Here is a 19879-nt window from a genome sequence, read left to right as displayed (position 1 = left end):
TCCAGCTTTATTGACATGATTGACATACAACATTGTGTAAGTTTAAGGTATACAATGTAATGATTTTATGTATGCATATATTGCAAAATAATTACCATATAAAGATTAGCTAATGCACTTATCACTTCACATAGTTACAATTTGTGTGTGTGTGTGTGGTGACAGCTTTCAAAATCTACTCTCCTCGCTACTTTAAAATATACAATACTGTATTGTTAACTGTGGTCACCCTGCTGTGTATTACCTCCCTAGAACTTACTCATCTTATAACTGGAACTTCGTACACTTTGACCACCTTCACCCATTTCTCCCACCCCTGGAAACCACCCATCTGTTCTCTGTTTCTATGAGTTTGGTTTTCTTTTCGATCCCACATATAAGTGAGATGACTAGTGTTTATCTTTCTTTGTTTGACTTCGTTCACTTAGCATAATGCCCTCAAGATTCATCCATGTTGTCACTAATAGCAGGATTTCTTTCCTTTTTTAGGTTGAATAATATTCCACTGTGTGTGTCTGCCTGTGTGTCTGTGTGTGTGTATACTATATTTTCTTTACTCATTCCTCTGTTGATGGACACTAAAGTTGTTTCTATGTCTTGGCTATTGTAAATAATGCTGCAATGAACATATGGGTGCAGATATCTCTCAGAGATAGTGATTCTGTTTCCTTTGGATGTATACCCAGAAGTGGAATTGCTGGATTTTATAGTAGTTCTTTTATTTTTTTGAGGAAACTCCATACTGTTTTCCATAGGGGCTATAGTTGTTCTTTTTTTTTTTTTGATGTTAATATATTTGTGCCTGAATCCATTGTCAGCGGTGCTAATTCTGTTGGTTTTGACACTAAGCTCGAGGGACTCTTTTTTATTGATTTTTACCAGTGGCTTTGACATCTCTGGCTTCGTATCAGGCTACAACTTTTTCTATTTATCAACCTGGGCACAGTTTTGAATAATAGATTAATTAGCTCCAAGTTTTAAATATGTTTTTTGCAATAGAATTGAAAGTAATGTCAAGGAAAATGTTGACAAGGTACTTTTCAGTGATAACGGCTATATTCTAAATTATATAATGATAATAGTATGGGTATAATTAATTTGAGTACCTACTATGTGTTAGATGGTAGGCTATGAACTTAATGTTCCTCCTGTCATTTAATTGTTACAATGCACAAGGCAAGCATTATTATTGCCATTTTACAGATGATGGAACAGAGGCACAGACTACCTTACCCAAGGTCCCAAAGCTCCTAAGTGGCAGAATATGTCCGTGCTAGGCTTCTTGTCTACAGTACACACAAAAACACACATGCTAGAGAAAGATCTGGAAGGATATATGCCCAGGTGTTTACCTTGATTATTTATAGATGATAGGATTATGGGTGTTTGTTACTTTATACTTTGTGTTTTCCAAATTTTCTGCTTTGAGCATTCATTATTTCTTTTAAGAAGAAGAAAAAGTTATAATTATGCAGTCCTGTGACTTTTATAAAACAAGCGATTATGTTTACAGCAGTTTAGCTCCTATGTATTTGATCTTCGTTATGACTGATTGAAGAGCAGCAGGAATTACATTTGAAGTTTTCATGTTGGATACCAGAATAGCAACATACAGCCCCTTAATGTGACACATAGCTGTTTAGAAGTGGAGGCTTTACATATTTGTAAGCTGCTCTTCCCGTTTCAGGTTGTTCTGTAAGTAATCATATGGAATTTAAAATAAACATATTACATGTTATAGATCCAAAAGAATGTTGTCCTTCAAGATTTCCAACCCTAGGAAATTACACGCTGCTTCAAAGATGCTACCAGTGAAACCTCTTCACTTGAATTTCACTTTTGATTATCGCCCTTAAAGCTACTTTCTGAACCAGACAAGAAAACCAGGCTTCATTATTTCAGCAAAAAGCCAGGATTTACCTGCTTGATTGCCCCCCAAGGCATGGTCTGAATTTCTGTTAGGTCATTTTCAAAAATCAAACACAGCCACATGGATAAAATTTACCGTAAGAGGCAATGTTTTAACCAATGTCTTGTTTTCTCATGGAAATTCCAAAAAGGGAAATCCAAATGGGGTTTGATGAATGGAATCATTGTTGGAATAAGTGCAGATCCTCACGGTGACTACTTTCACGTGTGCTGCATTCATTTGAAGCATAAATTGAGGCGTGTGTGTGTGTTCATTTGCATTATTTTATAGTTCTCCATCATGGATTTCAGTCCTGAATAGGATATTTGCCTGGCTTTATTCACGATGGCATACGTTTCCAATTTTAAATAACTTTCAAAGATTCCCGTGTGTCTGCTCTTAGAATTGAGAGGTCTTGGTGATTCTGGGATCTGGGGGAAACTAAGTCTAAAAGAACACATGTAAACATGTATGTCGAGCTAGGAGACCTAAAGGTCACCAGAGGCCCAGGGTTTTACTTTGTCTGTTAGGTCTGACATGTAGGATTGGGCACTGGTGGAATCCCAGGTGGGTGGAGATCCCAAGGGTAGGTGGCTCCCCCTCAAGGGACTCCCTCCCAGCTCTCTCCGGGGCATCTGTGAGCTCTGGGTCAGCACATCCTCATTCTTGTCTTTGGAGTTCCTGTAAAGGGAAAATTCATTTCTATCTGAATCTCTCATTTCTGAGTTGGGTGTCATCTTTATTTTACAGTGGAGGAAGGAAAGGCCAAAAGAGCTGGGGTCTTCCGATGACAGGGTGATCTTGTCACTTGATCATTGATTCGTTTGGTCATTCATTCATTCAAATATTTAAGTGCCCACTCGATGCCACTGAGGAATTTGTAGTGCGCAAAACAGATGTCTGTCTTCATGGAGCTCATTTCTAAGGAGGGAGACAGATAGTACATGAGTAAATACGTCAAGGAACAAGTCAGAATTGTACATAATAATTTTGGGAGGAGGGAGAGGGTTCTCTCTGGAAGAGGTCAGGGAAGGTTTCTCTGAGGAGGTGACATTTCAACTGAGACCCAAAGGCTAGAAAGATCTAGCCGTGCAAAGAGCTTGAGGAAGGAGATCATGCCAGGCAGGTTGAAGGCTCCAGCTCCTACCGCATCATAAAAGGCGTGGAATAATTGACCCATCAATACATAAAATGGGCATAAAGTAATACTATCCTAAATAAAGCAATCCTGACATAGGTGAATTTCAGAGAGAAGAATTTGTAAGGACATGAGACGGGATGGAGATCTCAACTATATTTTCTTTCGTGATAAACCAGAAAAGTTAGTTTTAACATGGACACTTCCCTAAGAGCTGTTTTAATTTTAAAAAATATATCATTGTGCTCATCATGACATAGAACTGTGCGAGAAGCCAGGGTCTTCCACTTTAAGATTCTCTTTGCCCTAGAAAAGTCTGGCTTTATTGGATCCTGGAGCAGAGCATTTTTGCGAGAGAGTGTGTGTGTGTGTGTGTGTGTGTGTGTGTGTGTGTGTTTGCTTGCTCTGCTCACATGATTTCTTTTCCCCAGAAGGAGACCAAACTGTTTATAGGGAGCAGAGCAACAAACAAACAACTGGGTACTATACTTCCAAACATTCAGAGACATGTGACTTTCCAGCCAGCACAGAGGTCCAGCAGGCACACAGCAGGCCAGCCATGCCTGATTCTTACGGAGCACACACGTTTCTGCTTCCTTGGGGATGACAGTATAAATTGTACAGACCATTATCATCTCTTCTCCAGAACTCGAACTTCTGAATACTGACCCAGAAAATGCACAGTGTGTTCCCCTGGAGCATAAGATGCATGCTTCCCCGGCACCTGCTGGAGGGATGAAAGATTTCATTGGCCTCTTCTACCTTCTGCTGTTCTGTGTCCTAAGACAAGCATCCAGAGGAGGCTATTTTCTGTTGCCTGGAGGAGGAACTGGCTGTGCTGTGCCAATTGGAGTCTTGTAGATACGCCAGAATCACAATCTTCCCTCCGCCATTTCTCCCCGGGCCCCAAATTCTTTCCAGTGCAATGCTACAGCTTAAGTGGAACTAAGGGATGAGTTCTCACTCTCTCATTCATTCTCTCTCTCTCTCTCTCTCTCTCTCCCCGCCCCAAAACAAAAATTTCGGTGTCATTTGGTTTTTTGACTCTTTTCAGGACATGTATCCTTCTTCTAAGCTAAGCTGGGACCCCAGATACATATATAGAGTGGCCCGATCTTTCCACTGTTGGTAAATCAACCTTCAGGTTCCTTTGTGGTAGGTTCTTAATGACCATCTTACCATTATTATTCGTTGATTTCTCTATTTTTACCCCCTGCTTCAAAACCTACAGTTTTATTTGGCGTTTTCTTATGGTTTAAATAATAACTCTAACAGAAGACATCCTCTTAGCTGACTCGGTCAGTTTATATTGGTAGCTACCACTTTTAGTTTCTTCTAAAAAACTGTTCAATTGAAAAATTATACATCATTCATGGAGAAAGTCACTGGAATGTAAGCTCCACGAGGGCAAGCATTTTCAGCTTTTGTTTACTCCTCTTCCCCAATGTTTCATGTAGTGCCTGGTACACAGTATAGCAAGCAATGAATATCTGTTGTGTGACTGACTGAATGAAATTGACATCAGGCTTATGTGTGTGACGGAGGGGCCCTGGCAGATGCCCACTTCTGCTTCTCATAAGAAGGTTCCTCCAAAGTCAGAATGAATCCTTAGAGCCACGTTAGATGTAAAACTATCAGGATGCCAAGGTTAGCCAAAGTCTGGGAAATGAATACTTGTTTTTCCAAACTGTTCAATGAATCTAGTAATCATTCAGACATATTGACCATTAAAACCACAAGCTGGGCTACATGAGTTCAGGAGCCCTGGAGACAGTGGATGAATTAGTACTGGGAAGGAGAACTTAGTGACAGGCACTGGCCCCTCCACATAATAAAATGGTTCATTCCGTAGCTTCCTACACATGAGACGCAAATGCCCCTGGACTTCCCAGAAGGTGAATTTTAATTAGAACGTCCAGATGAAGCTTCTGCCTAATTTAAACCCCACGCATCATCTTATGAGACGCGGTAACCTGGAGTTCTGATTCTATCTGTTGTCGCTTCCTTTACTACGTTTTGTTTTTAGACTGAGAGCTAGGAGGCTGACCACACATCTGACATTGTTTATGGAGTCGAGGACTCTATTAATTAAAGTCCGCTTAATCACGATGGGACGAGGTTTGCTGCCAACAGCTTTGTCAGAAACTGGAAGGAGGTCGGTGGTGACTTAGCATGGCCGTGGAGCGTACCCGGAGCTCTCTTTGAGTTACGAACAGCCTCCTCTTGAGCCCCCTCTGTTTTGAAAAGAAAATGATTTGGTTACTCAGTTACCCAGAGAAGTAAGACTGATGTCTGCTTTTCCTTGTGGGGGAAGTTCTCGGATAAATAGCCGTGGCAAGGAGAGGAATGTTGGTGACCCAGAGGGAGTCCTGCCTTCTGCCCTGAGGGTACCTGGAGTAGCGATTCTCATCCCAGGGCGGGCAGTTTTGCCTCCCAGGGGGACATTGGGCCAAGTCTGGGGACATTTTGGGCTGTCTTGACTGGGGAGTGATGGGTTCCACTGGCATCTAGTAGGCAGAGGCCCGGGATACTGCTAAACTTCCTACAATGCATAGGACAGTTCCCTGCCCCAAAAGTCAATCGCGCCCAGGTTGAGAAACCCCGCTCATTTTCATGAGAATGTCCCTGCCTGGGGAGGCGATTCTTCTGTTGTTGCTTTCCTATTCTGACTTGAAAAAATGATGGCCATTTTTTAGTGAATTGAAGGCAGACCTGATTTCAGCCGTGGGTGGATTAGGCAGCCTAAGCGGAATGATTTGAAAGACACTGAGAAAATCCGGACTTCAAATGTTCCTCCACGTGAGAGCTCCAAGACCTAGAATTCCTTCAGTTGAAACCTGGAGAGGCCCCCCACAGAAGTCAGGATTCCTGGGTCTTGAAGCGAGCTCTGCTGACCTCCAAACGCTTTGTTGAGCCTTTACTACACTGTGCCCAGCCCAGGGCTAAGTGCTGTGCACCTATTCTTTTTTCTTTTTTTTAACATCTTTATTGGAGTATAATTGCCTTACAACGTTGTGTTAGTTGCTGCTTTCTAACAAAGTGAATCACCTGTATGTATACATATATCGCCATATCTCCTCCCTCTTGCGTCTCCCTCCCACCCTAGGTGGACACAAAGCACCGAGCTGATCTTCCTGTGCTATGCGGCTGCTTCCCACTAGCCATCTGTTTTACATTTGATAGTGTATATATGTCCATGCCACTCTCTCACTTCATCCCAGTTTACCCTTCCCCCTCCCCGTGTCCTCAAGTCCATTCTCTATGTCTGCGTCTTTATTCCTGTCCTGCCCCTAGGTCCTAGAGTCTGTCATACAAAGTGAAGCACGTGTTCTCTTGTTCCACCCTCAGCAACCCTTTAAGATGTGTGCCATTCCTACTGCTAAGGAGTGCATGTCGGTTGCTCCGGAACCTGCGCAAAGTGACACGCTGGTAGGCGTGGTGCTGGGATTTTACAACCAGCTATGACTGATGCCCAGGTCTTTGCCAGGAAGCAAGACCTTACCTTCCTGAGCTCTGAGGCATCTCAGCTGACCATTCTATGACTGTTTCACCTGTGGAAATTAAATTCCATGACTTTTAGGAATCTTTTTAAGGCTATATGTCCTAATTTGTTCCTTTGTTTTATATCTTGCCCTCTTTAAATGTTCCCTTTTAAAATGGAAACAGTCCCAGGATAGGTAACCATTGGAAATCCCCATGGAGGGATTCGAAACCTCCCTGCATATCATTAATCAGGTGGTGAGCTTCTAAAAAAGCCTGTTTCCACAGTCCCTCACCAACACTCTGCTTTAGCAGGTTTGAAGTGGGCTCCAGGAACCCTTGTATTAACCTCCCCCTCCCTCAATCCTTGTATTAATCACCCCCAGGTGATTCTGATGCACGAGGTCTAAAGATCACAGTGAAGAAGAGTATTTTAGCCCCTTTTGGGGAATTAGCTTAATCAACTGGTTTCCTTTAAGATAAGGACGCTGGCCACAGTGGAAGTTAAGTGTTATAAGTGAATTGTGGTCCCCAGATGCCTTAGGCTGGCAGGACTGGCTGTGACTCCTGTCTTCAGACTCATCCCAGGTCAAGGGTTCCCAAACATAGCTGCTTAGAGTCACCTGGGAAGCTCTTAAAACTCCCCATGCCAAAATCGTACTCTAGGTCAATTAAATCCCAATGTCTGGGACTGGGAACCGGCCTCAGTATTTTTTTTTTTTTTCTTTTTTCTTTTTTAAGCTCTCCAGATAATTTCCACGCACTGCAGTTTGAGAACCACTGTTGTGGGTGTTACAGATTCCACACCTTTGCTGCTGCTGAATTTTTACCTGTAAGGCAATTCCGCTCTCCCGGCTCCATGTATAGAAATCTCAACTATCTAGTGAGACACATGGGTAACCCACTCTTTTCTCTGTTGTCTTTCCAGATGCCCCCTGCTCACTCCTCTGCTTTTTAAGCTAGTTTTTTTTTTTTTTTTTTTTTTTTTGCGGTACACGGGCCTCTCACTGTTGTGGCCTCTCCCGTTGTGGAGCACAGGCTCCGGACGTGCAGGCTCAGCGGCCATGGCTCACGGGCCCAGCCGCTCCACAGCATGTGGGATCTTCCCGGACCGGGGCACGAACCTGTGTCCCCTGCATCGGCAGGCGGACTCTCAACCACTGCGCTGCCAGGGAAGCCCTAAGCTACTTTTATGGTATTTATCTTACCACCTTGTTTGTATTTACTACGTGTCTTCCATGAGCTAGATGGCATCTTCCTTAAGGAAGGGGCCCTAATGTATGTCGCTCTGGGCTGATGGGAGCAGAAACAGTAGGAGAGGGTGGGTGCAGAAGAGACAAGACACCCCCAATTGAACTTTCTGCCCTGGCTTTCTTCATGACAGCAGAGGGAGAGTAATAACAATGGTTATAGTAGGTCACCGTGGCACTAGACTCCTTGAATAAAATATCCTAGTAAAACGTTTGAACTCAGTTTTCTGGGGAGGAACAAAGAATCCTTCTAAATATAGCACCTTCTAAATAATGACGTTTGACTATTTGATATTTTGAATTGTGACTTCTGCTGACAAATGGAGGAACAATTCAGAATGCAAACCAGCTTTCCTCACCAGGATGTTTGGAGTGACTAGTTAATGCTTGGGAAGGAATTTAAGAATACGTAAAAGCACTCTCCGAGTTTCCCTTCGTCTCTGTTGGTTGTTTCCACCCTGCTCACTTAAGAAACAAACCCTGGACTTCCCTCGTGGCGCAGTGGTTAAGAATCCACCTGCCAGTGCAGGGGACAAGGGTTCGAGCCCTGGTCCGGGAAGATCCCACATGCCACGGAGCAACTAAGCCCACGTGCTGCAACTATTGAGCCTGCGCTCTAGAGACCGCGAGCCACAACTGCTGAGCCCACACACCACAACTACTGAAGCCTGCGCGCCTAGAGCCCATGCTCTGCAACAAGAGAAGCCACCGCAATGAGAAGTCCGTGCACCGCAACCAAGAGTAGCCCCTGCTCGCCGCAGCTAGAGAAAGCCCACACACAGCAATGAAGACCCAACGCAGCCAAAAATAAATAAATAAAAATAAAATAAAATTTAAAAAGTACTTTCCTTTAAAAAAAAAAAAGGAAAGAAACAAATCCTATCATCCTGAACCGACCTGGTGGCTCAGTTTTCCCAAAGATGGGAATCACATAGGAGCTGCCTGTGGCCTTGATGTTCCCTGAGGCTGTACTTTGATTGGCTCACCTAGAATTTTAAAACTGATGACTATTTGGGGAAAGATCTGGATTTTTTTTTTGCCTCTCTTGAAAATTCAAAAGCTCTTTCTGTCCTGAGCTTGCTTTCTGGGGGACAGCGATCGGGCTCTGCCCCTTTCAGTTGAGACCTGTGTGCTCAAACTGCTACAGTCCCCAAGCCTCCATAATGACACACAACCCACTTCAATAATTTAAGTTGCCTGGTTGAGTTCTCTAGGTTGTGGTATTAGCATCACCTGTTAAAACGTAAAACACTGATTGCTGGGCCCCACCCATCTTCTGTAGAGAAGAGTTGTCACTTCTCCCTATATTTATATGTGTAAATGTATATCTATCTACACACATATATATGTGAATATATATATGTACACATGTATGTGTGTAAATGTGTGTATATATATGTCAGTATGGACTCATGCATATTTATATACATGAGTTATAACCCAATACTATTGTTATTTCTTTGGGTTATAATCCAATACTATTGTGATTTCTTTTCTTGCTCACGATGTCCCAACTTTGGGCATTGGGGAGCTCTTTCAGATTGGCTCCTCTGCCTTTTCAATGAGTCTGTTTTCCCCCCCCATCTGGGTTTTTTTAAGCACTTCATATAGCAATTTCTGGAGCTCTTTCAGATTGGCTCCTGTGCCTTTTCAATGAGTCTGTTTTCCCCCCCATCTGGGTTTTTTTAAGCACTTCATATAGCAATTTCTGGCACAAGATACTCCAGGCTTATCTTGTTTTTTCCCTCCCCACCCCTAGCATTAACTAGTTCTGCAAAGATTTCTGATTTGTATTATTGGAGAAAGGTATTTAGAAACCAAGATCTGAGTACCAGGTGTGCTCATTGCTACTGGGGTATCACTACTTCTAGCCTTTCTCAATGGACAGAGCTGGGAAATATACGTATCTATACTAACTCAGGCATACAAACATATGGATTTATTTCTGTATTTATCTGTAAATATATGTGTTTATATTTTTATAATAATAAATTTATATTTTTATATAAATATATCCTCCATTATTATTACTCTCCCTCTGCTGTCATGAAGAAAACCAGGGCAGAAAGTTCAATTGGGGGTGTCTTGTCTCTTCTGCACCCACCCTCTCCTACTCTTTCTGCTCCCGTCAGCCCAGAGCCACATACATTAGAGCCCCTGTCCATATAGAAACCTTCAACTCCAATCCATTACCATAGGATTCATACTAACCTTGCAGATATCAGATTTTAAGTCTTTTTAAGGCTTTTTAATTTTAACAGTGGCTCATGAACATCCTTGGTGGGGGGAAGAGTAAGCTTCGCTTGATAGCTATTTTATAGATACTACTAAAAAACAAACAAACAAATCCCAAGTTTAGCATAACAGAAATGTCAGCATATCCCCGTGTTTAGTATCCTGCAGTCCCTTCAGAAAATCTTCTCTAGTTTGGAACTCACAGCCGCCCTGTTCCTGAAGGTGGGTAGACCTGTCTCATTTCCCTTCTCATACAAACACAGTTTGTCTCCAGCCCTACAGAACAATGCCTGTTGTAACACTGAGCTGGCACTTGTGGATTCTAAATATAAGCCAAGACACTTCTCAGAGATTATAATCAGAACTTTGCTTTACATGTGAAATCTTATTTTGAATTCAGGTACAATTACTCAGAGACTGAATTATACTGCCTTAGGATAGTATAAAAACAATAGTTTTAATTATTTTGGGGGGAAGGGGGTTACAAAAGTAACGTTTTCTTAGGAAGGTGAGGTGTCTACAGTCTTTGAGAACGTCACAGATACAGATTAACCATCAGCTGTGAGGTTTGCCTATGGTTCCTTCATGTTTATTCATGAAGCAACCGTACTTGGATGAGGTCTCCCTTCCTCTCATTATACTTAATGTAAATCTAGTGGTGCTTGGATGTATTTTTAAAAACTGTAGAGAACTGGAAAGAGAATCCAACCAGGATGGCTCATGGGCCATTCGAGGTGTGGCCCCCTCAGTGGTTTGGAAGACATTCTGGGTTTTGAACAGCAGCACTTATAATTAGGGAGGTGTCATCCTTTGCATAAAAAAGAAAACAAAACCAAGAAAGCAAAGCCCTTCTACTAACAAGGTTTAGTCACAGCATGTGTTCAGCCTTCCCCAAACCTGTCTTGGCATTTGTTTCTGGCCTGGTGGGGAATATGTTCCATCTTTCTCTGAGCACTCATAAAACAATACAAAAGTAAACAATTGGAGGGCAATTAACAGTCTCTTTGGGGTAACGGAAGAAGTCACCCTGCTATTCATGTCAAAGGAATTAATCATGGTTTACATAGGTGATTTAGTGGCTTAACTTTGCAAGTGGTTGAAACACAAGAACCCAACAAAGTTTATAAGAGACGCCAGCTTGGAGATCCAGGTATGGAGGACAGCTTGCAGGACTATCTGTCAGGTAGTTGAAGGCATTAAAGGTTACTGAGATGGTGCCTGTTGCGTAAGAGGCCACGCGCACTTCAGATCTGTGTATCTCAAATTTGAGTGTGTGTGAGACACAGCTTGGAAGTTTTGTTAAAATGCAGCTGTTGGTTCCGTAGGTCTAGGGAGTGGGCTGTGATTCTGCCTTTTAAACACCCTGTCAGGTGTGGCGCCTATGCTTCAGGCCAGCACATCTCACGTTGCATAGCAAGGCGGTAGATTGTTCTTGTACCTGTGGCAGGTCGTATCGAGCTGCGCATACGCCCTTTAAGTACCTCCAAATTACGAACATGTCGCACTCTGAATGTTCAGGGGTTTAGGGACCAGAATAGCTTGTTGGAGTGGAGGTACTTGGCCAAATACTTTATTGTGCATATCAACAACCTCTTTCACAGGCACCAAGTTAGAAAAACATAAAACATGTGCAGGCCATGTTTATTTACATTTATAGAGCTGTGCCCTTAAAAGAAAACAGGAAATGCAATCCCTGTAACTAAGGCCCCCCCGCCCCCCGTGGTTAAAACCTCAGAAAGTGCATTATTGTCTCTAGTTTTAATGCTGAGCCTCCGAACAAGTTTTGGCGTTGGGGAAAGCCCTTTGAGAGCTGGGCTCTTTTACCATTCCCTGACTAGCTTTTCAGGCCTCTCAGTTATCAAATGTGGTTTGTCTCAGAGTCCTTGATAATACTGTATACAGTTGTCCCTCAGTATACGAGGGGATTGGTTCCGGGACCTCCCTCGGATACCACAATGTGCGGATGCTCAAGTCCCTTAGAGTACATCCCGCGTATCTGCTGGTTCTGCATCTGCGGATTCAACCCACCAAATAGCCTAAACAGCGGGTTGAATCCATGGAGGCAGAACCAGTGGTTACCGAGCGCTGACCATACTTTACAACAGGGGAGCCTCTGTTGTTTTCTGGTGTGCGCATATCGTCACATCACAACACAGAGGACACGCTTCTCTTGCCACTTCCTGGGAAACACGTGATTTTCATTAGCCATTTTTCTCTTCTAGGAAGGAGACTTAGGAATAGAAGCTTTCATTTAGAGAATTCTGACCACTTTTACTAACCTCTCCCTTCCCCCACTCTCCTCTTCTCCCCCTCTCTCCTGCTAACCCTTTCCTCCTTTCTTCACTGTCTTTATCCACACCTGGATGTCTGCCACACCTGGGGGAGAGGAGAGGGTGAGTAGGGGGTGGACCTTTATCTTTACCCTCTGTGGCCTCAGCTTCTCTCCTGTCTATAAAGGGATATGGGGTTGGCTGTTTCTGAGAAACTAGGCGCGCCGCATAATTCCTGAGGAGGGGTGGTGCATCACTTTGGTGAAGTGGAGAGTGTGAGATGGAAATACATAATGGTGCTGAGTCAGGACACCTGAATTCTAATCCTTGTCTAGCCACTAACTAATTATGTGGCCTTGGAGGACAATTTAACCTCCCTGGGCCTCAGCTTGCTAATCTGTAATTTGATATCCATACTTGGTTTTGCCTGTTACTCAGAGTGTAGGAGTCTTGCCACTGGGATGGCATTAGATAACATTGAATGACATATTGAGAACTAGACTCCCCTTGCAATCATTTTCTATCCTTCTGGTTGTTCAAACAACAACAACAAAAACAACACAGAGAAAACAATTTTCTGTTGACATACACGTCATTAACACTTTTCAGGACTTGCCCCTCTTTTTAAAAAAGTTTTCCATTTTAGTTTTTCAGCCACTCTTTCTTTCTAACAAAGAGAAATCAGTAACTTTGTTTTTACTGTGATTGTTTTTAATTTATGGAAGGTGATATGATTTCCCATTTAATGTAGTAACAGAAAAATAAAAGTGGGTGCTTTACAGGAAAATATTTAGTACAATTACCATAATAACTGTACTGCAGTGAGTACAGTATATTAATTTTTCAAGAACTATTATGTTACGTAGATATGGTGAAAATTAGGAAGATGGTAACTGTAGTTAAAGAAACACTGAATTAAGCGATTTTAAAGTTTCTGTTTAAACTTATGAGAGAGTCAGGTATCTCATTAAGTGGCAAATGTCCACTCCACTTTCTGTCCCCCCAAGATGTGCATATGTTCATTGACACAGTATTTGCAGAACAAAGTTGGTGTTACATATAATTAATAGTATGTGACAGGGCACTCAAATGTTCTGATACCTTTGGGGCAATTTTGGCCGCAGTTAACTATAGTTTGCTAATTTTGAATTTAAAGTTTTTTCCTATTACTTAAACTATAACGAAATGGGGACAAGCACCTTTGCCTTGGTGTAATTAAAAATGAAATTATGTCAGGAGCATGTGTTTAAAAAAGGGACTTCTATTTGTTTTACCACCAAAAGGTGGCGTCCTACCCCCATGCCCTTTATTTAAAAACCCTTCTTGCTTTAATTTAACAAAAAGAAACTTCCAGTTGATTACTGATAAAGAAATGAAAATGTGCTCCCTATGAATGTAACATGACAGTGTTGAAAATGAACTATATGTTAAACTGTAGTTAAGTTTCCCTCTAATGTAAACCAAGTGGACATGGAATTCTTTAATAAGGCGGCACATTAGACAGTATTATATACAAAATTGGGTACAATATATCATGGGATTTACAACCAGGATTTCCTTTTGTCTGCAAAACTTGTTGCCAATCTGATTTTGGTCCCCCCGCTTTCAAGTGAATGTAGAATTTAAGGCAGTTAAAATGCAGAATAAGATCAGTGGCAATCTAAAGATCTTTTTAGTATGGCAATACTAATAATTTTTTTAAAACTCACTGTTCGATCTGAAAAGCCAGATCAAAGCATGAATTGTTCTTTACAGACGATGCATAAATTTGTCACGTTGAAATAAATTGCTATTCCCCTGAGTTATAATTCTGCAACCCGACATATACCATAACATGTTATATCTGGCTTAAACATTGTAGAAATGAAAAACAACCACCCCCTGGCACCCCATAGACTGGCTACTTTGTAGATTTCAATTTAATTCCATGTGAATTCAGCATATGGAATTGCCAGCCATGTCAAAGGGTTGTTGGGAGTATTAACTGAGTTGCCATAAAGCTTCTACATCATTGTCTAGTTCATGGTAAGCATTCAATAAATATTAGATGTTATTACTGACAGCTGTAGCCAGTGAGCTTCTCAGGGGCAGGAATTTTCTTTCTTTCTGCATCCCTCAGTGCCTGCTGTATGGTCTAGAACATAGTAGGTGTGTCATGTCTTAATTAACCTCTTGAATCAAAGACAACACAACCCTAGCCTCTAGGAAGCTAGGAGGTGCTACAGGAAGTAAAATGCATTTTCTTTATGTGGATCCTAGTCTCAATGATCTGATGGATGCTTTTGCCTGGATAGCCTGGAATCTTACACAGCGTGCATTTACATGAATTCTACTATGTTGTAATTACCTTAGCGCAGTCTCCCTGTCTCTGGCTTTATTCAGTAGCATGAGTGAATTTTTTTTTTTTTTACTTGCAAAACAGAATTTTAAAGTGGTCGTCTTATGCTATTATTGAACTTGAGATTTAGAATTCTTCTGTAAATGAATGTTTAAAAATATTTGTATAAAGACATGATCCAGAAGAATTTATAATAACTTTTTCAGGATATTGATTATCTACAACTGCTCTGGTCTCAAGACCAAGGGGACAGTACTAGTGTCCCCCTCCCATCGCCACCCCCTTCTGTTGTTGTCTCCTTCTCTCCAAGTACTTCGTAGGAATCCACAGGAGTGGCTTTCAATATATTCTCATAAAGAGTTGCCCTGGTACACCACCTAGCTGGTAACTGGAAATGCTGGGAGGTTGAGGTGATGGGTCTGAAAAAAAATTATTTCTGTTCACAACTACAAGCCCTAGAGCCCTATATCTTTCTAAGTCACACCTTGGAAACAGAAAGCCTTCTTCCTCCTCTATTTGTGTTGATAATAGTGAAAGAAATGCGTGTGTCTCTTGTTTTATACATGTATATGTATATTCCAAAACATTTCATTCAGGCTCCTAATTCACTCCTTCAAATTTCTAAATTCCACCGAACTTCAAAGCAGCAAAAAGAAAAAAAAAAAGTCACCTTTTCAAAGAATTGGACAAAGCCTTTTGCATGTGACTGATCTCTGGGAGAGCAGGTAATTTGTGTTAAACAACTGATTGACATGCTAGCCCCCTGGGCGTTTTCCTAAGAGAAACCATGGCAAGAACACAGCTCCCGACGCAGCCACTTTCGCCTAAAGTGGATCTAACTACACATTCCTGCAGTGACTCTGACAAGGAAGTGGGGGGAAGCGTCCCACATTACACTCTCCTGATTCAGAAATACAGGGGGAAAAAAAAAAACCCTCACTGGCGGGTTTCTATTTCTTGCAAACAGGGGTTTGTCCTTCTGTTGAACTTTCACCTCCCGAACTCGCCTTCTTTCATTGGACAAAGTGCAGAAAGAAAGAGGAGAGACCGAGGGAGGACGGGAGAGAAGGAGAAAGGGGGTTGAAAACACCACCCTACCTCCCCCTCCTTCAACTGTCACTGATGGCAAAACACTTTCACTTTTAACTGGAGGAAACTCACATGCTTGTCTTTCCTCTCCCCTTCCTTCTGTATTTTTAGCTCAGAAACCAAGCAAATAGCCATCGCATTCCCATCTTCGTCCCTAGTTGTTAACACTCTCCCTCTCGTTTCTTTCCGGTGTCTGAATGGGCGCCCCTTTCCCCATCTTCTGAGGAATCCCCCTCCCCCATGCCCCTCATTTTCCAGGTCTTTCTTGCCTGATCCCTCTTCTGCCAGGGACTGCTCTGGCGTTGCCTTCCTCTCTCTGGTCTGCGGGACTCTGCCTCCTTCTCCTCGTCCCCATCTAGCCTGGACACCCCTCACTCCCACCTCCCTGTTCCCCTTGCCCCCAATCCCCGCCCCACCCCCTTGGCAACTGCGATTTTTTTTTCTTTCTTTTTTTTTTTTTGCTGCGAGCCTTGTTGTTTACCCAGCAGGTGGATGTGACGTCAGGGACGCACAACAGCAAAAAATAACAACATCTCCCTCCGCGACGTGTTGGCCTCTCGCGCGCCTTATTTATTTATTTGTTCCGGGAGGCCGGGGGAGGGGGGTGGGTGCCAGCGCCCGAGTGGCTCGGGGAAGGGGGGCGAGCCGGTTCGCGCTCCGGGGGTGGCTTAGGGGTGCGTAAGATGGAGAAGGGGCCCCGGCCGCAGCCCAGGGGGCGGGCGGGGTAGCGCCCCCGGCCCGACGTCGTCCGCGCCTCTGCCGCCGCCGCTGGCGCTGGCTGGGCTCCGGAAAGCTAGTCCGGAGCGGAGGAATCTATTGTTATTTATTGTGTGGCGGTTGCATGCAGTACTCGCGGCGGCCCGGCCCTCGCCCGGGAGTGCGTGTGTGTGCGCGCGTGTGTGCGCGAGTGAGTGTGTGCGCGGGGGTGCGCGCGCGGGCGGGAGTGGGCGCGCGCGGGGAAAGGCCCGAAAACACCTTAGTTTGCACCGAGAGACCATTTGCAGCGGGTGAGTTTGTATTTTTCCATTTCTGCTCCACTTTTTCCCAAGCCGCCTCCTGCCTTGTTTCCGACCACTTTAAACAACAACACCACCAAAAAAAAAAAAAAAAAAAAAAAAAAAAAGAAAAGAAAAAGAAAGAAAAAAGGAAAAAAAAAACTTCTTCCCATCTCCCGGCTCCACGTGCATCTCCCCCAGCCCTCCCCAGAGGCAGCCTCTCTCTCCCCCGGGTCGGGGCCCGGGCTCCCGGGTGGCTGGGGGCTGCGGGCTGGCGCGGGGGGCGGTGGAGGGGACTCCGGCGGCGCCCGCACTCTTGGGTGCATTTCCATAAGTCAAATGGATGGGGGGGGGGGCTACGGCGGCTGCAGCGGCGAGGAGGCGATCTCTCCTTCACCTCGGCCCCTTCACGCGTCGCTCTGCGCTCTCCACGGTTGCAGCGGGGAGAGGAATCGAGAATCCCAGGCCGCCTGGCGCAACTTTCGGTGTCCGGCGTCGGGGTGCCTGCCCAGAAGCCGGGCGGGCGCGGGGCCCGGGGTCGGGTCCGCGGCGGGAGGGGGTGCGCGCCGGGTTCCTCTGGAGCCCAAAGTTTGGACTTGGAGCAAACTTTTTCCTTTCGTTCTCCACGAGTGTTTTCCCCCTCGGTGCCCCGGAGCTGCTCCGCGGGCCTCACCGGAATGACTGAGAACGTCTGCGCCCTAGGCCCCGCGGCTGGGGACGTCTCCGGTGCCACGCACGCCGTGCCCCGAACTCGGCGGCGGGGGCACTCCTCTGCCGCACCCCGGAGCCCAGAAAACTCACACACACACCCGCGCACCTCCAGCTAGACACGTACCCCCTCGCGCGCTCGGCCCGGCGAACCCAGCCACCCCGCGAGGGATCCGAGGCCGCCGTGGCCAGCTCGGCGGGTGGGAGTGGGAGCAGGGTGCGCTGCGGGGAGTCGCCGCGCCCGGATTCCTCTCCGCTGCACCACACGCACTTTCTGGGTGTACGTCCCTCTTAAGCCTGGGGAACAGGGGGGATTTCCCAAGTCCTGATATGTCCTGAGACGTGCGCGAGTCGCCGAGACCCTTCGGCCCTGTCCCGGCGGCCGACCGCTCTCCGTTCCTCTGCTGCGCGCCGCCTTCCTCCCGGGCTCCCCGCGCTCCATTCCTGCCCCGCAGAGAGGATTCAGCTGAGGCAGCCGGCGAGCCGCCGGGTGTGCGCTTCGGGTGGGGACCGCGGCGGCGGCGCCGGGAGCCGGAGGAGTTTGCCAGTTGCCGCGGGGTCGCGGTCATTCGCTGCCTCCGCCTCCCCTCGCCTCCGCCTCCCGCCCCCCTCCTCCCCAGATACGGCCGCGCTCGGAAACTTTGATTCCTTCTTCTTTTTGGCCCTCGGCTAGTCCCCCTCCCCACCTGTTGTGAGCTCCGCCTTGGTCCCCGGAGACTGGCGGTGACACACGCGGGCGCCGGGGAGCTTCGCGCCCAGAAACAAAGTCTCAGGCCCCCCTCCCAAGTGTTTGCTTCGAAATCGCTGCCTGCAACCCGCCCCCCCCCGCCCCCGATTGCGGCGCAGCTCCCGCCCCCTGTGAGAATAAGGACTAAATAAACAGTTGTAACTCCAAACCTTGCGCTTGCGATCGTATCCCTATTCCACCCCCTCCCCCTTTCCTCCCCCCCTCCTTTTTTGTTGTTGCAACTTTGTAAGATCCCGGGGAAGGTGCTGAGACTTAGGCTCGGGCCGATTTCCCGGTCTCGGGATCCTTGCAGGGAATCCCTGGGCCACATCCTCTCTTCCCTCCACGCGCGCTCGCGGGTCTTTCGAGCCCGCCGCCCTCTCGGTCTTGGCCCCCCAGGCTACTCATTTATCCCGCCCCACTCAGTTCCCCCCAACCTGCACCGGGAAGATTTGCTGAGGGTCGCCCCGGTTTCTTGTCGACCGCAGAATCCGAAAGTTTGCAAGAAGAGGATAGCGCGCGGCGAGCAAGCGGGCCAAGGGGCAGCGGCTGCGGCGCCGGGGACCATGGTGCTGCCGGCGCCTCCTCCGCGGGCGTGAAGGCGGCACTCCCACTCCCTCCCCGGACTCCGCGGGTAAGTCGAGGCGGCCGCGGGCGGGGGCGCGAGGGCCGGTGACACTCTAGAGCTTCGGGCTGTACCCGGGGGTCTCTGCGCCCAAAGCCCCAGCATGGGCGGCGCGAGCGCAGCGATCTGGCGCCGGAGCCAGGAAATGTGCCCATCCTTAAGCCGGTAGGTGCTTTGAAATACTGGACTTTCTCCTTTTTTCCTCTTTTCTTTCCGAAATCCGAAAATCTGGAGATCAAAGTTTAGCATGGAGTGTAAAGTGCTCTGATAAAATATGATGACATCCCTCGCTCCCCTTCTCACCCCCCCCCCTTTTAACTGTTAATTATTTCCAAGTCATTGTGTCCAAATACCCTTGCCGGGCTGATTACAAAGTGTATTGATTTAGTCTGGGCTCATCCTACACGTTCGTCTTAATTCCTTTTCCTTGTGCTAGACCAGAAAACCCGAAATGAAACTTATTTTCTTCCTCTGAGCCCCGCCCCCTCCCCCCCCCAGCCCTCATCTGTGAGGCTTGGGCAGAATAATGGAATTAATATAAACGTTTCATTTGGTTGCATTTGAGCTTTTCCAGCCCATTTATGAGGGGCTGGTGTTGCTCTCATGTCCGGTCACAGGTATTTTCCAAGTTCGGGTTTCCCTTTTTGTTACTGCTCTTTGGACAGGAATGTTGGAGGGCCATTCTGTATTTATTCCCCCTGAAAGGAGTGTACACATTGGAACCGTCTGCACTTTACCTTTCGTCGTCCGTAGGCTTCAGGATTTCGGGCTGGCACAATAGCTGAGTTGAGAAAACCTGAGGGATAGTTAAGAGATTTTTTTCTCCTGCTGAAAATACATTGAAGAGTATTTCCAAATTTTTTACCTTTCATCTCCCTTCCCCTCGTTTTTTCCACAGTGAGAATCAATTTAGGGAGAGATGTCTTAACTAGAATTTGAAGAGAAATGGTAAGAGTTCAGGTGTTTTCTACCAAGGGTTATCCTGTATAATTGAGACACAGGAGTTCCTATTATTTTTGGTTCCAGAGAGAAATCTATTGAATCTTTTTGAGAATTCCACTAGAGTTTTGATTCGCAAAGTGAAAATACCCATCTCTTTAAGGCCAGGAAAAGAA

General features: G+C 45.7%; 1 protein-coding gene and 1 long non-coding RNA gene across 11 annotated transcripts in view; one reads left to right on the top strand and one right to left on the bottom strand.

Annotated features, from left to right (window-relative positions):
* Positions 1–2274: 2274 nt before the first annotated feature.
* Positions 2275–18704, bottom strand: LOC138414201 (uncharacterized). 3 transcript variants are annotated; one of them, XR_011246649.1, is made up of 4 exons: positions 18577–18617; positions 5237–5281; positions 3717–3774; positions 2275–2830 (listed from the first exon to the last, which is right to left on the bottom strand). It is a non-coding gene; the product is annotated as an uncharacterized lncRNA (long non-coding RNA). The 3 variants fall into 3 exon arrangements; XR_011246648.1 differs by lacking the exon at positions 5237–5281 and having other exon boundaries at positions 3717–3771; positions 18577–18704; XR_011246650.1 differs by lacking the exon at positions 5237–5281 and having other exon boundaries at positions 18577–18642.
* The window catches only part of FOXP1 (forkhead box P1), a 595507-nt gene continuing 594272 nt past the window's right edge, over positions 18645–19879 (top strand). For all 8 annotated transcript variants that reach the window (XM_060022897.1, XM_060022898.1, XM_060022901.1 and 5 more), the window contains exon 1: positions 18645–18773. The gene's annotated coding sequence lies outside the window, so the exon portion shown is untranslated. The remainder of the gene's footprint in view (positions 18774–19879) is intronic.

The sequence above is a fragment of the Delphinus delphis genome, chromosome 10 (genome assembly GCF_949987515.2).
Source record: "Delphinus delphis chromosome 10, mDelDel1.2, whole genome shotgun sequence".
NCBI lineage: Eukaryota > Metazoa > Chordata > Mammalia > Artiodactyla > Delphinidae > Delphinus > Delphinus delphis.
This window is presented reverse-complemented; position numbering and strand designations above follow the sequence as displayed.